The sequence below is a fragment of the Nannobrachium achirus genome, assembly GCF_963921795.1.
Source record: "Nannobrachium achirus genome assembly, chromosome: 1".
NCBI lineage: Eukaryota > Metazoa > Chordata > Actinopteri > Myctophiformes > Myctophidae > Nannobrachium > Nannobrachium achirus.
Genome location: NC_137810.1, coordinates 3,964,432 through 3,982,450, shown reverse-complemented (window position 1 = coordinate 3,982,450; position 18,019 = coordinate 3,964,432). Strand labels below are relative to the sequence as shown.

Genomic DNA, 18,019 nt, shown 5'->3' with positions numbered 1-18,019 from the left:
ACACTGACTTGAAAACAGCTGATTCACAAGCATCACAAAGTCATTTCAACACATACCTACAATAGGCGGAAATTAAAATCTATGTAAAATGCTTTGTTTAGTTTGCAGTGACTCTGTGAAACGTGTGGTTCTACTGAATCCAGCAATACCAATGTGTAAATGTAGCTTGTATACTCATGCAGTAAAATGTATGTATATGGTGTCCCAAATGGGGTGTCGGTCATAAGGATTGCATTGGCAGCTGCAGTACTCAGTTCACCCTTATACTTAAGTGGTGGCGGTGTCTCAGTCATAAAACCACTCCAACTTCTATCTGAATAATGTAAGTCTGAAATCAGATATGATCTGCCAGTCTGTAAGAACACATTATTTTATCCAAATATTTTATCAGACTATTCCCCTTTGATGTGAAAATCTTTTTTATTTTTATAAAATAAAATGTTTATATGAACACCTGAATCTTTGCAGTTTTCTTAATAGTGGTATACTTTAAATCCTCAGGTCAAGCTCATTAAGTCTAATCATGTGTGCACTTAATAAATGCATTATGATGTTAATGATGATGCTCTATGAACACTACTATGAATTTTTATAAAATAGTCAATATTTATTTATTTTATTATCAAGCATTTTGCAGTTTAAACGTATTCTATGTGAATAATGGTGACCAGATGTCCCAACATATCCAAAGCTTTAGTGTTAAGTAAACATGTTTTAAATCATTTAACCCAGTTCAGTCAGATAACTTACGAATAGATTGAAGCAATATTTATTATAGAATGAGTGTACAAGTGTAGATATAACATTTAGACTTGGCGTTCAGGCTCTGCTACCTTATTCTCCCTGCTCAGCAGCAGTACAAATAGAAACCATTATTAACCATTAAGAGCAGGGAGACATATGTATATATATACACACATACATATATATAATAAACACCCCCCATGGGGAACAGAACTAGTAACAGAGCCTTCTGGTGGAGCTGGGGAGGCGGTGGGAGCAAACAAGCGCATAACAGACAACAGTCCAGGACAAGAGACAGCAGGAGAACTGACAGACTGAGGCGAGCTTAAGTAGCCCGGCAATTGATCAGCTGACTGCCACATTGGCGTGTGACGTAATAACATGGTAATAAGCATCCGTATGCGCTTATGCAGCGCAGTATGATATTCTCAAGTATACCTGCCTGAACTAAACTCGCAGGCTACGTTATCATTTCAGTCAGATAACTTACGAATAGATTGAAGCAATATTTATTATAGAATGAGTGTACAAGTGTAGATATAACATTTAGACTTGGCGTTCAGGCTCTGCTACCTTATTCTCCCTGCTCAGCAGCAGTACAAATAGAAACCATTATTAACCATTAAGAGCAGGGAGACATATGTATATATATACACACATACATATATATAATAAACACCCCCAACACGCAGAACCAGAAACGCCCTACGGTGAAATCTCACCGATTCATCCTGGCAGATATCCCACTGACCCTCTTGGAGACAGTGACGAAATGCAGCGAGCAATTCTGAATCCTGCCAGAATATTCTAACATTATGTGAAGACTTAATATGTGTGCCGGCTGCGCACCGCCGTTTGGCAATTCCTCTACAGCACAAGAGGAATATACTATCTATTGGGAAAAACTATGTGTGGGGCGAAACCTCACCACTTAAGACCAAACCGATATCCCATCTTTTCCCCCCAAAACACCGAGACAACCATGGGATCGGCTAGGACATACTAACTTTATGTGAGAGAGGCCTTGGCTGCCAATACCATAAGGCCGTTCCTTAGAAAGGAACATCCTAAGCTTATTGAGAACGCTAGGCCTTGGGAGCCGACACCATGGGCCAACCTCTAATGCCAACATAGAGGTACCTGAGAATACAGCAGTGGCTGGCAACGCCATCCTCTAATGCCAGTATAGAGGATATTATCCTATTATCATACATTAGCTAATAGGCCTACATAACGTTCAGATGCAACCAATGATTCACCCAGCTACCACCATATATGCATAGAATAGTAATAACACTTTATTACCATCAAAGATAATTACAAAACACTTGAACTCATTAAATTTTGAGCCAACAAAACCTCGCCCCGATTTAAGCGCACATATCGTTCATAAGCAGCAGAAGACCACCGTCCCAGGGATTTAAGGGTGGCGACCGGCACTTTCATGGCTGCCGTGGTGGCCGCTCCGATGCGAAGTGAATGAGGAGAGTAGTATTCGGGAGACAGTCCGCAGAGCTGGCACAGAGTTTTTAGCTTTTCAGCAAACCAGGATCTTGTCATGGGTTTGCCGCCGGGGAGGAGGAACAGGGGATCGTGAGGATGATAACAGGCTCGGCATTGCAGGTAAGCAGACATAGAAGAAAAGGGACAAAAAGCTGTATTAGTCTTGGCTATAATCACAGGCACGCCTTTTTTGAATTTATCAGATTTAGAGTGTTTCAGAAATAAAGTGAATAGGACATCTTCAAAAGTTAAATCAGAGACAGTGAGGTCATGCTGAGGATCGAAAGAGAGAGAGCGAGTGGTGAATTCCCCACACCTCAAGAACCCATAAAAAGCCGTGAGAATAATAGCCTCTAACATTTTATCCTCATAGAAAGAAAAGCACCCAAGTCTCAATTTACACACCAGCTGATGCACCAAGTTAATAGTAAGAGGCAGTCTTTTATCTTTGCCTTGAGGTTGGTCTTTTTTGAGGCCGTTGAGCAGCAGGCGGATGGAAGGATGGCTGAGAATACTACATGATGATGGGTCTAGGCACCGGAGATGAAATTGAATACCCGCTAACATAGCTTTAATTGAGGACGGCTGGAGTTTACGGGATTCTGAGGAATGCACTATGAAGGCGCAGACTATAGCTAAATTAACTGGAACAGGGTTAATTGAACAGCTTAGACAAAAAGAGGAAAAGAAAAACCATGCAGAGTCGTATGCCTTTAATGTGTTCTTAGACAAGCCTTTCCTCATGATCACGGCAGCTGAGCTCAAAAGACCTTGCAGAAATTGATTTTTGTTTAATTGAGGATCGCTTGACAGAATGGAGGGCACGGCAGGCTGGTTGGCTTGGCATTGGGGCACAGCGCTTTGAACTCCTGAAATTTAAATCGGGAAAGAGCATCAGCTATCGATTTCTTATAACCTGGAATATAAGCAGCACGCAGAATAAAATTATTATTAATGCAGGTCCAAGAAAGACGTCTAATTAAGCTGTTGATAATCGGGATAGACGAACAACCTTTATTGATAATAAAAACCGCAGCTTCATTATCACAGAAAACCGTAATTTGTTTACGTTTCCAACCCTCCCCCCATAATAAGCACGCTATTACAATGGGGTACAATTCGAACAGAGCGATGGATTTAAGATTAGAAACCAAATCGCTCATTTCGGGAGGCCAGGGACCAGCGAACCACTGGTTATCGAAAAACCCGCCGAACCCGACGGACGGGGCGGCATCCGTGAAAAAATTCAATGAGGAGGAAGTCTCAATTACATCATTATAGAAAAAAGAAATTCCATTCCATTTATCTAACAAAGCAGACCAGAAACGAATGTCTGATTTGCATCCCTCATCTAAATTAATTATATCGATTAGATTAGGAACAGATTTGGCCATATCCAGCAGGCGGGAGACAAAAGAGCGGCCTTGAGGAATAATTCGCATTGCGAAATTAAGATGACCGAGCAGTGACAGGAGCTGACGTTTGGTCATTGATGGAATCTCTAAACAACTTTTTAGGAATTCTCTAATTCGAGTTAATTTTTCCTCAGGCAGAGAAGCCTGCATAAGCGCGCTGTCTAGAAGGATGCCTAGAAACTCTAGCTTATTAGTAGGGCCTACCGTTTTCTCCTCCGACAGAGGGACTCCTGTAGCTTTAAACAAATCTTTTAGAATAGAGATGCACCGGGCTGGAGGCGAGTGCTGAAAATCCACTACTAAAAAATCATCCAAAAGGTGCAAAACGAACGGCAGTTTGAACGTATTAGACAGAATCCAGCATAGCGCCTCTGACAAGGAATCGAATATACGGGGACTGCTGCGGCACCCGAATGTTAATTTGACTGCGAAATAAAAGTTTCCCTGCCATTTCACCCCGAAGAGATGCCATTGAGACGGGTGGAGCGGCATTACCTTAAACGCGTCCGTTATATCTGCTTTTCCCAACCATGCGCCTACGCCTGCCGATTTTATCATTTGAATGGCATTATCGATCGTGGCATAATATAAGGAAAACGGAAATAGCGGAATTAAATCGTTAATACTGGGAACTGGGCCATTATGAGGAGCGGAGAGGTCGATAATCAGCCGTTTTTTCCCCGAATATTTACGAGTAGCTACCCCTATAGGGCTTACCCGAAAAAGGGAGAATGGGGATTTTTTAAAAGGCCCGATCATGTGGCCTTTTGTCGTTTCTTTCTTAAGAAGCTCATCGACAACTTTAGGTTCTCGTATGGCGGACTGCAGATTATAACATATGTGGGTTATATTTGGTAGCCAACACAAACCCGCCAGAAACCCCTGAACTAGCCCAGTTAATAAATAATTAACAAAGGAACGGTTTGGATGGTTCTTGAGGGCCTCGGATAAAGCAGGAACGTTCACTGGTGTAGATGGATGATCCTTTATTATTTGGCTGATTTTTCGCGGGTTCTCCGCGGGCAGACAGACCTCGGGTGGGAGTCCCCGCACCAGCTGCAGACATGTATAAATTTACAGAATTGAAATGTGCACACACTCTCATTAAACTTATTACAAATGGGAGTCTTATTTCCTGGCGAATATCGCACCTGTCTTTTCTTAGCTTGGCCTTCGGAGATGTGCAGGGTTGCATTTGCATGAGGCTGCTGGGAGTGAGGCGGCTCTTGCTTGCACATAGCCACAGTCTTGGGGCATAGATTAGAAGTGTGGTTAAAGGAACCACAAACAGCGCAGCCTAACAGCCTATGGCCGGTGAAATGACGGGAGATGAGGGCTAGGTCGACAACTGACCAATCCAAACGCTGGTTAAACTTTTGGATGTGGACGGCGGCTTTGGAGGAGAATGATTTATGGTATTCGTAGAATAGAGACCCGCCATAAGAGAGCGCCAGATCAGCTATGATGGCCATATAACAATCTAGTTCCTCTCTACGCTGGGGGTGCACCTCGCAGACACAATCCCTGTATACTCCAAACGCTACAAAAAATTCTGCCAATGTTAACGTTTTTGAGAGCCTGGGGTCAGAGTCCTTTAACATAACAGACACATCTCCACAATCCACCATCCTGCTATAGTGAATAGTTAGCCTTTTAAATGAATAGCTATTTACCTGCTATTATATGGCTTCTGAGGCCCTCCGGGATTGCTGCAGCAGGAGAAAGAAACGGAGAGCTAGAGGAAGGACCTGGAACGGCAGTTCCCCAGGTTTTCCGAGGTGCCACGGACACCACGGATGGGATCGCACTAGCGGCTGCTGAAGGACCTGTAGACTGCCTTGGGGAAAACCCTGTAGATGCACGGAACACTGCGGTTCCCGTAGACAAGCCGGAAGAACCTGGACTGTTGTTGCTGCTTTCGAGAGCGTTGATCCTGAGGTTTACTTGCTCGATAGATGATTTGAGGCTCAGCAGAGTAGACACGATGATGTCATCATTCGGTCCGCTGGACTCGGCCGGGTTGCCTTTGTTCTTCTTAACCGGCGCTGAAACCGTGGCACCGGCGGGGCGACCGCGTTTCTTTGCTGGGCCTTTTCCTTTACCGGTGTACCCGCCGGTGGGGGCATCTCCGCCGTTTTGGCCGGTATCGCCGTCACCGCTCGGCTGAGCCTCGTCGGCTTTGACCAAAAACTCAAAAAGCCCTTCATGGCTCAGACCTGCAGGCACTGCAATGCCGCGTGAATAGAGTGACTCTAAAATACGCTGAATGGGCCAGTCGGCCAGCTTCCTCTGAACGAGACGCGAGCTACGTCTTTTACCGGTTGGCGCAGGATCAACATCATTAATCGCTGTTGCTGGGATTTCATTCTCATCATCTGGGTCTGGTTCCTCGTCAGGAATCAGCAGAGAGCCATCGTCCGACTCGGAGTGAGCAACGGACATGACGGCGACAAAGCTAACAAGTAATGCTAGAGCAGCAAACAAGCGCATAACAGACAACAGTCCAGGACAAGAGACAGCAGGAGAACTGACAGACTGAGGCGAGCTTAAGTAGCCCGGCAATTGATCAGCTGACTGCCACATTGGCGTGTGACGTAATAACATGGTAATAAGCATCCGTATGCGCTTATGCAGCGCAGTATGATATTCTCAAGTATACCTGCCTGAACTAAACTCGCAGGCTACGTTATCATTTGTGGGTTTTTATGGGTCACAACTCCAGTAAATATCCCATAGAATAATTTGATAAATTGTAAAAAAATAAAAAATAATAATGCTTGTCTCTCAAGCTAAAAAGTTTGGGAACCACTGGTTAGAACTGACGTGAAAATATTATCATAATCGTATGAATCAAATGATTAATTTACTTGATAAGGTAATGCATTATAGGAATATTTCACTTCCAAACAGTGTTGCCGTGGTCTGGGGTCGCGCCCCCGGCCACCCATATCTTTTCTGAGCCGGGGTCTCGCACCCCCCCCCCCAAGTTAGGGTTAGGGTTAGGGTTGGGGTTGGAGAAAGATATTTTTTTATAGTTATCTGGCCCAGTGGGAATGGGCCTTAAGTCTTACGTTTTGTTCCTGTTTAAAGCTCCAGTAAAGGTTTGTGTTTTCAACCAACTCCACTCTCAGTCTTACGTTTTGTTCCTGTTTAAAGCTCCAGTAAAGGTTTGTGTTTTCAACCAACTCCACTCTCTATGCATCATAATTACCAACCCTTCCTGCATGGTTCCTGGGCCGAGACCTAACATAACAGCCTATAAAAATCACAGTGATTTGTTTCATTACAAAATATGTGCATGCATACATATCTGTCTGTTTATTTACACAGGTGTTTGATAGTGTTTAGGGTTTAAATGCATACATATCTGTCTGTTTATTTACACAGGTGTTTGATAGTGTTTAGGGTTTAAATGCATACATATCTGTCTGTTTATTTACACAGGTGTTTGATAGTGTTTAGGGTTTAAATGCATACATATCTGTCTGTTTATTTACACAGGTGTTTGATAGTGTTTAGGGTTTAAATGCATACATATATGTCTGTTTATTTACACAGGTGTTTGATAGTGTTTAGGGTTTAAATGCATACATATATGTCTGTTTATTTACACAGGTGTTTGATAGTGTTTAGGGTTTAAATGCATACATATATGTCTGTTTATTTACACAGGTGTTTGATAGTGTTTAGGGTTTAAATGCATACATATATGTCTGTTTATTTACACAGGTGTTTGATAGTGTTTAGGGTTTAAATGCATACATATATGTCTGTTTATTTACACAGGTATTTGATAGTGTTTAGGGTTTAAATGCATACATATATGTCTGTTTATTTACACAGGTGTTTGATAGTGTTTAGGGTTTAAATGCATACATATATGTCTGTTTATTTACACAGGTGTTTGATAGTGTTTAGGGTTTAAATGCATACATATATGTCTGTTTATTTACACAGGTGTTTGATAGTGTTTAGGGTTTAAATGCATACATATATGTCTGTTTATTTACACAGGTGTTTGATAGTGTTTAGGGTTTAAATGCATACATATATGTCTGTTTATTTACACAGGTGTTTGATAGTGTTTAGGGTTTAAATGCATACATATATGTCTGTTTATTTACACAGGTGTTTGATAGTGTTTAGGGTTTAAATGCATACATATATGTCTGTTTATTTACACAGGTGTTTGATAGTGTTTAGGGTTTAAATTCAGGCTATTCCATTTCAAATTATGTAAAATATAGGCTTTATGTACTGTTGTAATGTGACAGTGTGTCCACAAGGGGGCACACCAACACCACATCTGCAGGGTTCTGGTGACGTCAGAGCAGTGAGTCAACAACTCTGAGCAGCCAGACATAACAACAGACATAATACACTGGCCTATAACAACACACATAATTGTATTTCTGTCTATACAAAAACAACAAACTAATATTAATATACAAATGATACCATGGTTTCTTTCATTCATTTAATATTACACATAGGCCTACGTTCCATGTATATTGTATATTGTTTCTATTATGTAGGACTAGCTATTATTGATGAATTGAGTACAATAGACCACAGTGCAGGAAACAATCCCCCTGGGTTATTTTTGTGTTCTCATTTTAGCAGTGGCTCAGGGGTAGAGTGGCCGGATGTTCGATCCCGGGCTCCCCCAGAGTCAGTGTGGAAAAGTCCTTGAGCAAGACTCTGAACCCCTAACTACTCCTGATGAGCAGGTTGGTGCCAAGCATGGTTTCCTCTGACATCGCTGTATGAATATGAGATCAGATGGATGGATGGATGGATGGATGGATGGATGGATGGATGGACTGATAAATGACCACATTGTAACTTGTAAGATTTGATTCCATTTGTTTATTTATTTCTTCCAAAAATAGTTTTTGTACTTTCCACACTCACTGGCCTCATTGTTAATAATAGCTGATCTGAACACAACATGTAGTGTGTGTGTGTGTGTGTGTGTGTGTGTGTGTGTGTGTGTGTGTGTGTGTGTGTGTGTGTGTGTGTGTGTGTGTGTGTGTGTGTGTGTGTGTGTGTGTGTGTGTGACTGTGACTCACACATGGTGACATCATAATGCAGATCATAGCAGCAGCACATGACTTGAACGTTTTTTAATCACGCGACGCTGAACATGTGTATAACACACACACACACACACACACACACACACACACACACACACACACACACACACACACACACACACACACACACACACACACACACACACACACACACACATATGCATTGTCCTCTGGTCACAAGTCTTACAGTAAGTCTAGCTGCACTGAGCAACACTCTTCACTGGAGGGTTAACAGTAGCATATTAACCTTCCAGGAATAGAAAGACTGCAGTTCAGCTGAAATATGAAATATGAACTGTGCTGTTGTTGAATACATCTATAATTATTATTATTAGAGAGAGAGAGACAGAGAGAGGTTTGCTGCTAAAATGTGCTGCTATTGTCTAAGGTTTTATAAATGCAAAATATAAAAATATTTGTTATTGTGTTTCTAAACTTCATAAGCTTTCCTACCATGTACTATATATCTGACAGAGAAAAACACAACTCTTATGGTTTTCATACCATGTACTATATTTATGACAGAGAAAAACTCAACTCTTGTGGTTTTTCTAAGATAGATTTGTCTCTGTTGTAGTTTAAACATCTCAGTTCACAAATGTATTAATTCCTGTTTAATTGTACTCATAGTACATTGTTTTATTACTCTTTTACTTTGACAATGCAAACACACATGTTTCTTCATGACAATAATGCTCCTTTGAAGACAGACAGACAGACTGTTAAACTGTTAGTAATTCCTCCATCAGTGAGTGGGTCATGTTCTGGTCATGTTTATGTAGCAGTAACTGTAGCAGAATTTACTGGCAGTATCGGCCAATGGGAACATTTCTGTTTGACCAATCAAAGAGCTCAGAGTGAAAATAGAACAGAACATGATAAAAACGGTTTCTTACCGTAACCGTGGTTACTGATTAATTACTGATAGAGAGCACACACGCACGCACGCACGCACGCACGCACACACACACATACGCACAGTCTCTTAACCAAATTTTAGCTGAGTGTGTGTGTGTGGGCGTGCGCTCGTGCACAGGCATATTCTGACACCGGCCTTTTCCCAGAATCCCCCTTGGCCTGGATTGCAGTGCATGTGTGTGTTCTTCCAATGAGGAGTAACTCTGTTAGTGTGTGTGTGTGTGTGTGTGTGTGTGTGTGTGTGTGTGTGTGTGTGTGTGTGTGTGTGTGTGTGTGTGTGTGTGTGTGTGTGTGTGTGTGTGTGTGTGTGTGTGTGTGTGTGTGTGTCATTGTGGTACAAAGAGGACAGATAGTGTTCCAGTGTTTTACATGCTCATGGAATCCTCTTATGAATTATGAACAGATCATTATTTATCTTTCTGCCTCCGTCAGCAAACAGTCCAAGGTGTTGTGTTACTGGGTTGCCTCAGTCGTCCGTCCGTCCGTCCGTCCGTCCGTCCGTCCGTCCGTCCATCTGTCCTCTGTCCATCCATCTGTGTTGTCAGTGGTTCTCAAACCACTGACAAAGACCCCCACATTGGTATGTATTTGGCCGTGGACCCCCCATCTGAAAAATGCTTTGCACCAGGGACCCCCCAAGAGAAGATTTGTGTGCTTTGAAGTTGACACATGACCTAAATATAGAAAGACATGACTGACATATTTCACAACTTTATACTTGTAAAAGAACATTGATGATGCGACACGTTGTGAGGTACAACCTCTGCTATTTCCACTATTTTGGAAAATGGAAACGATGACGATTATGACAAGATGATTGTGATTATAGACGATGATGTAATAATGGTGACAGTCCTCTCTCTCTGTGTGTCTCACTGACTCGTTGTTGACAGTAAAAGTATTTACAGTTTGACAAAACATCTGTTAACTCCTCCACCAGCAGTGTTGTCACACACACACACACACACACACACACACTCACACACACACACACACACACACACACACACACACACACACACACACACACACACACACACACACACACACACACACACACAGATCAATACCACAGATGGATGCTGATGAGGAGGTGATGAAACATAAACATGTTTGTCTTGTTGTACCAGAGTTCTGTCCTCGCAGAGAGAACCACACTGTGAAATACAAGAGTTTATATCAGCAGTTCTCAAACCTCTTCATGTCACATGAGTGTATATTTAGCCAGGGACCCCCATCTGAACAATAGTTTGTGCCAGGGACCCCCATCTGAACAATAGTTTGTGCCAGGGACCCCCATCTGAACAATAGTTTGTGCCAGGGACCCCCATCTGAACAATAGTTTGTGCCAGGGACCCCCAGCAGATTTGCATGAATCTCTAGATTTATACATAACTGGTATTTATGAATAGCAAGGTGTAAAATATGGATAGTTATTTAATGCTATATTAACTCATATAACATCAGTTCAGAGACCTGTCTACCAGTGACATCATCGATGGGAATCCAAGCTAATAGAAAGTGCAGGCTGCTTATTCCTGGAACGTTACTGTTCTCCTGTTTGCCCAGGTGCGTTGTTATTGTGTGTTTTGAGTTGCTATTAATAATTAGAAGTGAATGTTTCCTGCATTTTTGAATGAGTGGGGAACAAAGAACCTTTTTTTTTGTGGGGGTAAGTGGGGAACATAGAACCTGGGGAACATAGAACCTTTATTGCGGGGGTAAATAGGAAACATAGAGTAGGTACGGTCCCGCTTGAAATGAGCTCAGTGCGGTGTTTCTCAAACTGGGGTCCAGGGACCCAACAGGGTTCCTCCAGTACCTTACAGGTCCATGTGTTTCCATTTATTCATTCTCCAGAACCAACCGTCTCAGTTCAGTCAGTGTGTTGGTGTTTGCATGACTTTCATCATTGACTGATTATTGTTGTGATCACTGAAGTGCAGTTACCCAATGTGACCACAGGGTGGCATCTCAGTGCAGCATCATGTAGCAACAAACAGACAGGTATTGTAGAAGAGGCATATTTATCATTATTAGACATAACAGAGCAGTTATTTGTTTTTACTAAATAATGTATGATCACTTATTTAATTGTTATTGATGTTATATTGTTATTATATATGACACATTATAATATGTCATTATATTTAGTTTGTCTGTTTGTGCATGTTTTTTGTTCTTCAAAATACTTAAAATAGCACATGTACAAGCTTGTGATGTGCTGTGAGCTTGTACATCTACTATTAGTGAATTATACAATAGGTTACAATTATTGTGGCTCTGTATTTGGCATAAAATGATGTTCTAAGCCATTGGTTCTCAAAGTGAGGTCTGGGGACCCCCAGGGGTCCTTGGGAGGGTCCCCAGGAAAAGTGGTTAACATAGCATCACAATCAATTGAACCACTTTATCCATTGTTATGTTGGCTATTCAAAACAAGCTCACAGCTTGTAGGTGTTTGAAAATATTTGAAAAAAATATTGAAAATGTTTAGAATATTTAGAATAATTGTGAAAATTGTTTAACACAAATGAATCTTCTGGGGGTCCCTGTTCAAAATCATTTTCAGATGGGGGTCCTCGGCCAAACATACATTTAGGGGTCCTTGGCATCTAAAGGTTAGAGAACCAAGGCTTAAAGGACATCCCTCATCTTACAGGATGTCATTTGTATAAACTGTAGATGTGAGTGGACTAGGATTCTCTCACTCTTCTGCCAGTGTGCCAGTGATCAGTGATCAGTGATCAGTGATCATTGATCAGTGATCAGTGATCAGCCTCCAAGGCTTATTTTTAGTTTGGGTTTAGCTTATAACTTTATATCAATTTCACCACTTTTGCAGTAAAATGTTTTTATACTAGAATCCATGTTATGCATGGGAGGCCTTAGAAAGAGTTGTGTCTTGTCCTGTCTTTCTGTGTGTTTGTCTCTGTGTGTTTGGTCCTGTCTTTCTGTGTGTTTGTCTCTGTGTGTTTTGTCTTGTCTTTCTGTGTGTTTGTCTTTGTTGCTGTTGGACTGGTTTGACTCACAGAGAGAGATGGGTGCAGTCTGGCACCATGCCAAGAGCACTTGAGGACGTTTAGAAGGTGTTTGTGTGCGTGTGCGTGTGCGCGCGCACATGCGTGTGTGTGTGTGTGTGTGTGTGTGTGTGTGTGTGTGTGTGTGTGTGTGAATGTAATGAATGTTTATGTGAATGGGTGAATGTAATGCACAATCTCTGTAATGCGCCTTGGATACACACACACACACACACACACACACACACACACACACAAAATAAAGATAAAATAAACAAAAATGAAAATAAAACAATTCAAAGGAAGCAAACAGTGATCACCCCATGATGTGCACTGCAATGTAGTTTCAAATGCACTGCATTGCAGTAAAAAAAACTAAAAAAGAAGAAGACACGTGTGACATGCATGATCTGGGCAGATTGACCCAGGAAATGTGCCAATCTCAACCCAAAACAACGGTATCGTCTGTTCCTGTAGTCTAGTGCAGTTTCTCAAATGGGGGTACGTGTACACCTAGGGGTACACAGGGGTACTGCAGGGGGTACGTGAGGAAAAACTAAAATGACAATATGTATTTTACTGACTTTGCAATACTTTCACTTCGACTCCACGTAGAGGTTTCAAAACGAAGTCAGAAACCCCCGGGGATTGTTTAGGTATAGACAGGGCCTAAATCTCGGGTCCAAGTATTGTACTTTTACTTCAATACATTCATAAAAAAAACGTAGGTTTTAATGTCACGTTTTAACATTACGCCGGATAGACGCCCTGGGCGAACGGCCGGGTGGGCAAAACGATTGGTATTCCCTCTGTGTACGTTAGTGACACCCGACACCGTTGTTTCAGCTGCAGACAGAGGAGAGCCAGGAAAAGACTGCTCTCCTCTCTTCCTTAAAGTTTCCTCCATGAGCTTCTCTTGAAAGAAACATTTAAGAAACTGTAATAATTATGACAACAGTGAAAATGTAATGTAATATTTGTCCATCTGTAAAGTAAAGGAGCTGTAAGCAGCTTCTCTGTTCTCTGCTGCTCTCTGTCACTCACTGGTTTCACTCCAGACTCACTGCCTGCTCTCTTCACTCGTCTGTCTATGACCACAACATTTAGTTGAGTTAGCTCCGCCCCAGTCGATCTGCAAGCCCACAACGCACTGCTGATATGACGTGGTGTGGACTTGTAGGTTAGCTGTTTTGTTCCTGCACGAGGCCATTGTACGTTGATGCAAATAGGGGGAGAACGGGGTAAGATGAACCGCTGGGTAAGATGAACCACCCCTTTTATCTTTAAAACTATACACATGAGTTGTCATTTGACCTTAAAATAAGAACACAAACATCATTTCCACCTTGCTGTGGAGTTGACAGACACATGGGCAAAGTGGAAAGCATATTTCTACCCCGAAAAGTGTTTTTTGAAGGTCGAAGTATTTTTTTTTACTTTTATGGTATAATGATTTTTATATTAAAGCAAATGTACCCAGGTCTAAACTTATATAGCATGCATGTTGGTGATATCCCAATGTATGAAACTATGTGAATCATTTAGCTAAAGAACAGCTTTAAGCCTTAAGTTAGCCAGGTTTTGTCAAAATGGTGTCCGTGGGGCAAGATGAACCAAATGCCTTGGGGTAAATTGAACTATGTGAATCACCATTCATATTTTTTATTAGGTGTTATGCTGAATGATCTTTCATTTTGATGAATACACTAATTTAAGTGAAGTTTTTAATATTGTATTAATAATTGCAAATATTATAAGGTTCTGAATAACAAACTTTATTTAATTGGTTTTAAATAACCGTAAGAAATGAAATAAGACTATTTGCAAAAGGAAAATGTGTTATCAAAATATTTCTGATAAGTAAATACATTCTTTGTTCAAGTTTAAGCTGTTAAAGTTTAGTATATCACGTGGTTCAACTTACCCCTTCAATTTACCCCTCACCTGGGGCAAGTTGAACCAAATGACCACTTTTTTTAATAAGTCATATTTTTATGGTCCTTTGTCATAGACACTTACTTATAGTCCAGTCATTTTAGGGTTAGACCTAGAACAAATTGCAATAGTAGCAAACTCAACTGATTTTGTATCCTCATTATGTCCTTAGTGAGGGAAAAAAAGTCCCAAGGAATCCCACCGGGGCAAAGTTTTGAAAACGACCTATCTACCTTCACTTACTATACACTACAATATAAAGGAAAAAATGACTGAAAAAAATCTGCTTTAAGTGGGATGTGAGGGGTCAAACTAGGGGTTTTTAATTATTCTGAATCCATTGCAAGCATTTGTTTTGCACGAAAAACATTCCTTGGGCCAGAAATGGCCACTCAAAACGTCAATTTTCATCAATTTTCATCAATTTTCAGTCTTTTGGGGTCCGTTTTTAGCCCAAGGAATGTTTTTCATGCAAAACAAATGCTTGCAATGGATTCAGAATAATTAAAAACCCCTAGTTTGACCCCTCATATCCCACTTAAAGCAGATCTTTTTTCAGTCATTTTTTCCTTTATATTGTAGTGTATAGTAAGTGAAGGTAGATAGGTCGTTTTCAAAACTTTGCCCCGGTGGGATTCCTTGGGACTTTTTTTCCCTCACTAAGGACATATTGAGGATACAAAATCAGTTGAGTTTGCTACTATTGCAATTTGTTCTAGGTTTGGACAAATTTTGGCCTAAAATGACTGGACTATTAGGGCACCAGCAAGCAGACTCTATGACATGAAAGCAGCACTGCTCTGTGTGTAGCCGGTGTAGGTGTGGCTGTGGGGAATGACAGGGAGTGAGTTTATTAGCAGTTTGCAATAGGAAAAAAAAGTACAGTTTCATGACAGAACAGTTCACTGGTACAAGGTCAACTATGTGAAAGGAGACCCTAGTATGCTTTACGGCTTATTTACACAGGAACCACTTTATGTATCTCATATAACACTGAAAGACAGACGGATAGAACAGAGTACTTTGCATAGGCAGGGGTTGACACTATCAGAGGCACTTGCCCATCGGGCAAGCACAGGTCATGTTCTACTTGCCCGAAGGTAATGCCCACTTGCCCAAAAGGTAAATTGTCCATTATAAAATGATAGGTACGATTTAATTACCGCTCAATTTAACACTTATTTCTTTACTTTCTGGGGCTGTGCGATAAAATGTCATACCTCAATACCTCCAAATCCAAATACCAAATACTTTAACTATGATTGAATATGTCTATGGTTTCACACTTGTTATTTTATATTTTTAAATGTAGCAACAGTAAAAACAGCACATTATAGGTAAATAGTGCTCTTATTTTACATTCCACAGACCAGAAGACACAGCGCACTGGCCACAGATATCTCGTGTTGTGATTATAGACATTTGTGTCCCCTCTCAAATGAGCACTTGCCCTGTCGGGCAACCTGAAAGTCAACTTCACCTGCCCTGACATTTTATTTACCTGCCGGGGGCAGGTGGGCAAGCCTTAGTGTCAATGCCTGATAGGATAACATCAATTACAAAAGCAGAAAAGAAAATAATAATAAAAAAACAGGGCAATAAAAACAACAGATGGGTCTAGTCTATTTAGGCCTGAAGGTGAAGGTTTTGAAGGAGGCTAGGGATTTGCTCTCCTTTAAGGCCTGCGGTAGGGCGTTCCACATGTTGGTGGTATAGCAGGAGAACGAATTAGAGCCTCTGGTGTTGTGATCGTGGACATCCTTGACCTTTAGTTTGTCAGGTACATGGGTATCTTGGAGGTGTAGTGTATCTTTTCTTGACTATATCTACTGCATACTGTGTTCTATTCGTCTGTCATTCAATGTTATATGAGATACTTCATGTGGAAATAAGCTTAGTCTTTTCTAGGATCTCCTTTTAGTAGACCTTGTACCAGTGAACTGTACCGTCATGAAACTGTACCTTATCCTATGCAAACTTCTAATAAAGTCTTCAATCAATCAATCAATTGTACACCAGGCCCATTGCAAGATGCTGTACCCTCTCTCTACTTTACTGTAAACCACGTGTCTTCAGCAGCAGTTGGCCACTGGCCATAAGAGAGAGAGAGAGAGAGAGAGGGGAGGGGGGGAGGCACCGGGAGGCACACACACACGCACACGCACGCACGCACGCACACACACAAACACACACACACACACACACACACACACACACACACACACACACACACACACACTCAGAGAGAGGGAGGTGTTTAAATAGCCTAGTAAACTGACTCCTCCCATCTTCTGTTCGAATGAAGGCAGGAAGAGTATGGTTTATGAGGCTAGTGTTTAAAGTGCTTGTCGCAGAGTCTGTGCAGAAAGGAAACACGCACAGACTGGATAATCCAACAACACGATATGCCTATGGAATATTATGGAACACCAGCGATGGTTATGCAGGGACTGCTACCTGTTTAGGGTAATCACTGACTGTACTTTATGTTTTAGTTTATAATCACTGACTGTACTTTATGTTTTAGTTTATAATCACTGACTGTACTTTATGTTTTAGTTTATAATCACTGACTGTACTTTATGTTTTAGTTTATAATCACTGACTGTACTTTATGTTTTAGTTTATAATCACTGACTGTACTTTATGTTTTAGTTTATAATCACTGACTGTACTTTATGTTTTAGTTTATAATCACTGACTGCACTTTATGTTTTAGTTTATAATCACTGACTGCACTTTATGTTTTAGTTTATAATCACTGACTGTACTTTATGTTTTAGTTTATAGTCACTGACTGCACTTTATGTTTTAGTTTATAATCACTGACTGCACTTTATGTTTTAGTTTATAATCACTGACTGCACTTTATGTTTTAGTTTATAATCACTGACTGTACTTTATGTTTTAGTTTATAATCACTGACTGCACTTTATATTTTAGTTTATAATCACTGACTGCACTTTATGTTTTAGTTTATAATCACTGACTGCACTTTATGTTTTAGTTTATAGTCACTGACTGCACTTTATGTTTTAGTTTATAATCACTGACTGCACTTTATGTTTTAGTTTATAATCACTGACTGCACTTTATGTTTTAGTTTATAGTCACTGACTGCACTTTATGTTTTAGTTTATAATCACTGACTGCACTTTATATTTTAGTTTATAATCACTGACTGCACTTTATGTTTTAGTTTATAATCACTGACTGCACTTTATGTTTTAGTTTATAGTCACTGACTGCACTTTATGTTTTAGTTTATAGTCACTGACTGCACTTTATATTTTAGTTTATAATCACTGACTGTACTTTATGTTTTAGTTTATAATCACTGACTGCACTTTATGTTTTAGTTTATAATCACTGACTGCACTTTAT

The 18,019-nt window shown here is 40.7% G+C and overlaps 1 protein-coding gene across 1 annotated transcript in view; it reads left to right on the top strand.

The window, feature by feature from the left end:
• Positions 1-402, top strand: part of LOC308290858 (stonustoxin subunit beta-like) — a 2,018-nt gene extending 1,616 nt beyond the window's left edge. Inside the window, exon 1 of the mRNA XM_080732770.1 lies at positions 1-402. This exon is cut by the window's left edge and continues 1,616 nt beyond it. The gene's annotated coding sequence lies outside the window, so the exon portion shown is untranslated.
• The last annotated feature ends 17,617 nt before the right edge of the window (positions 403-18,019 follow it).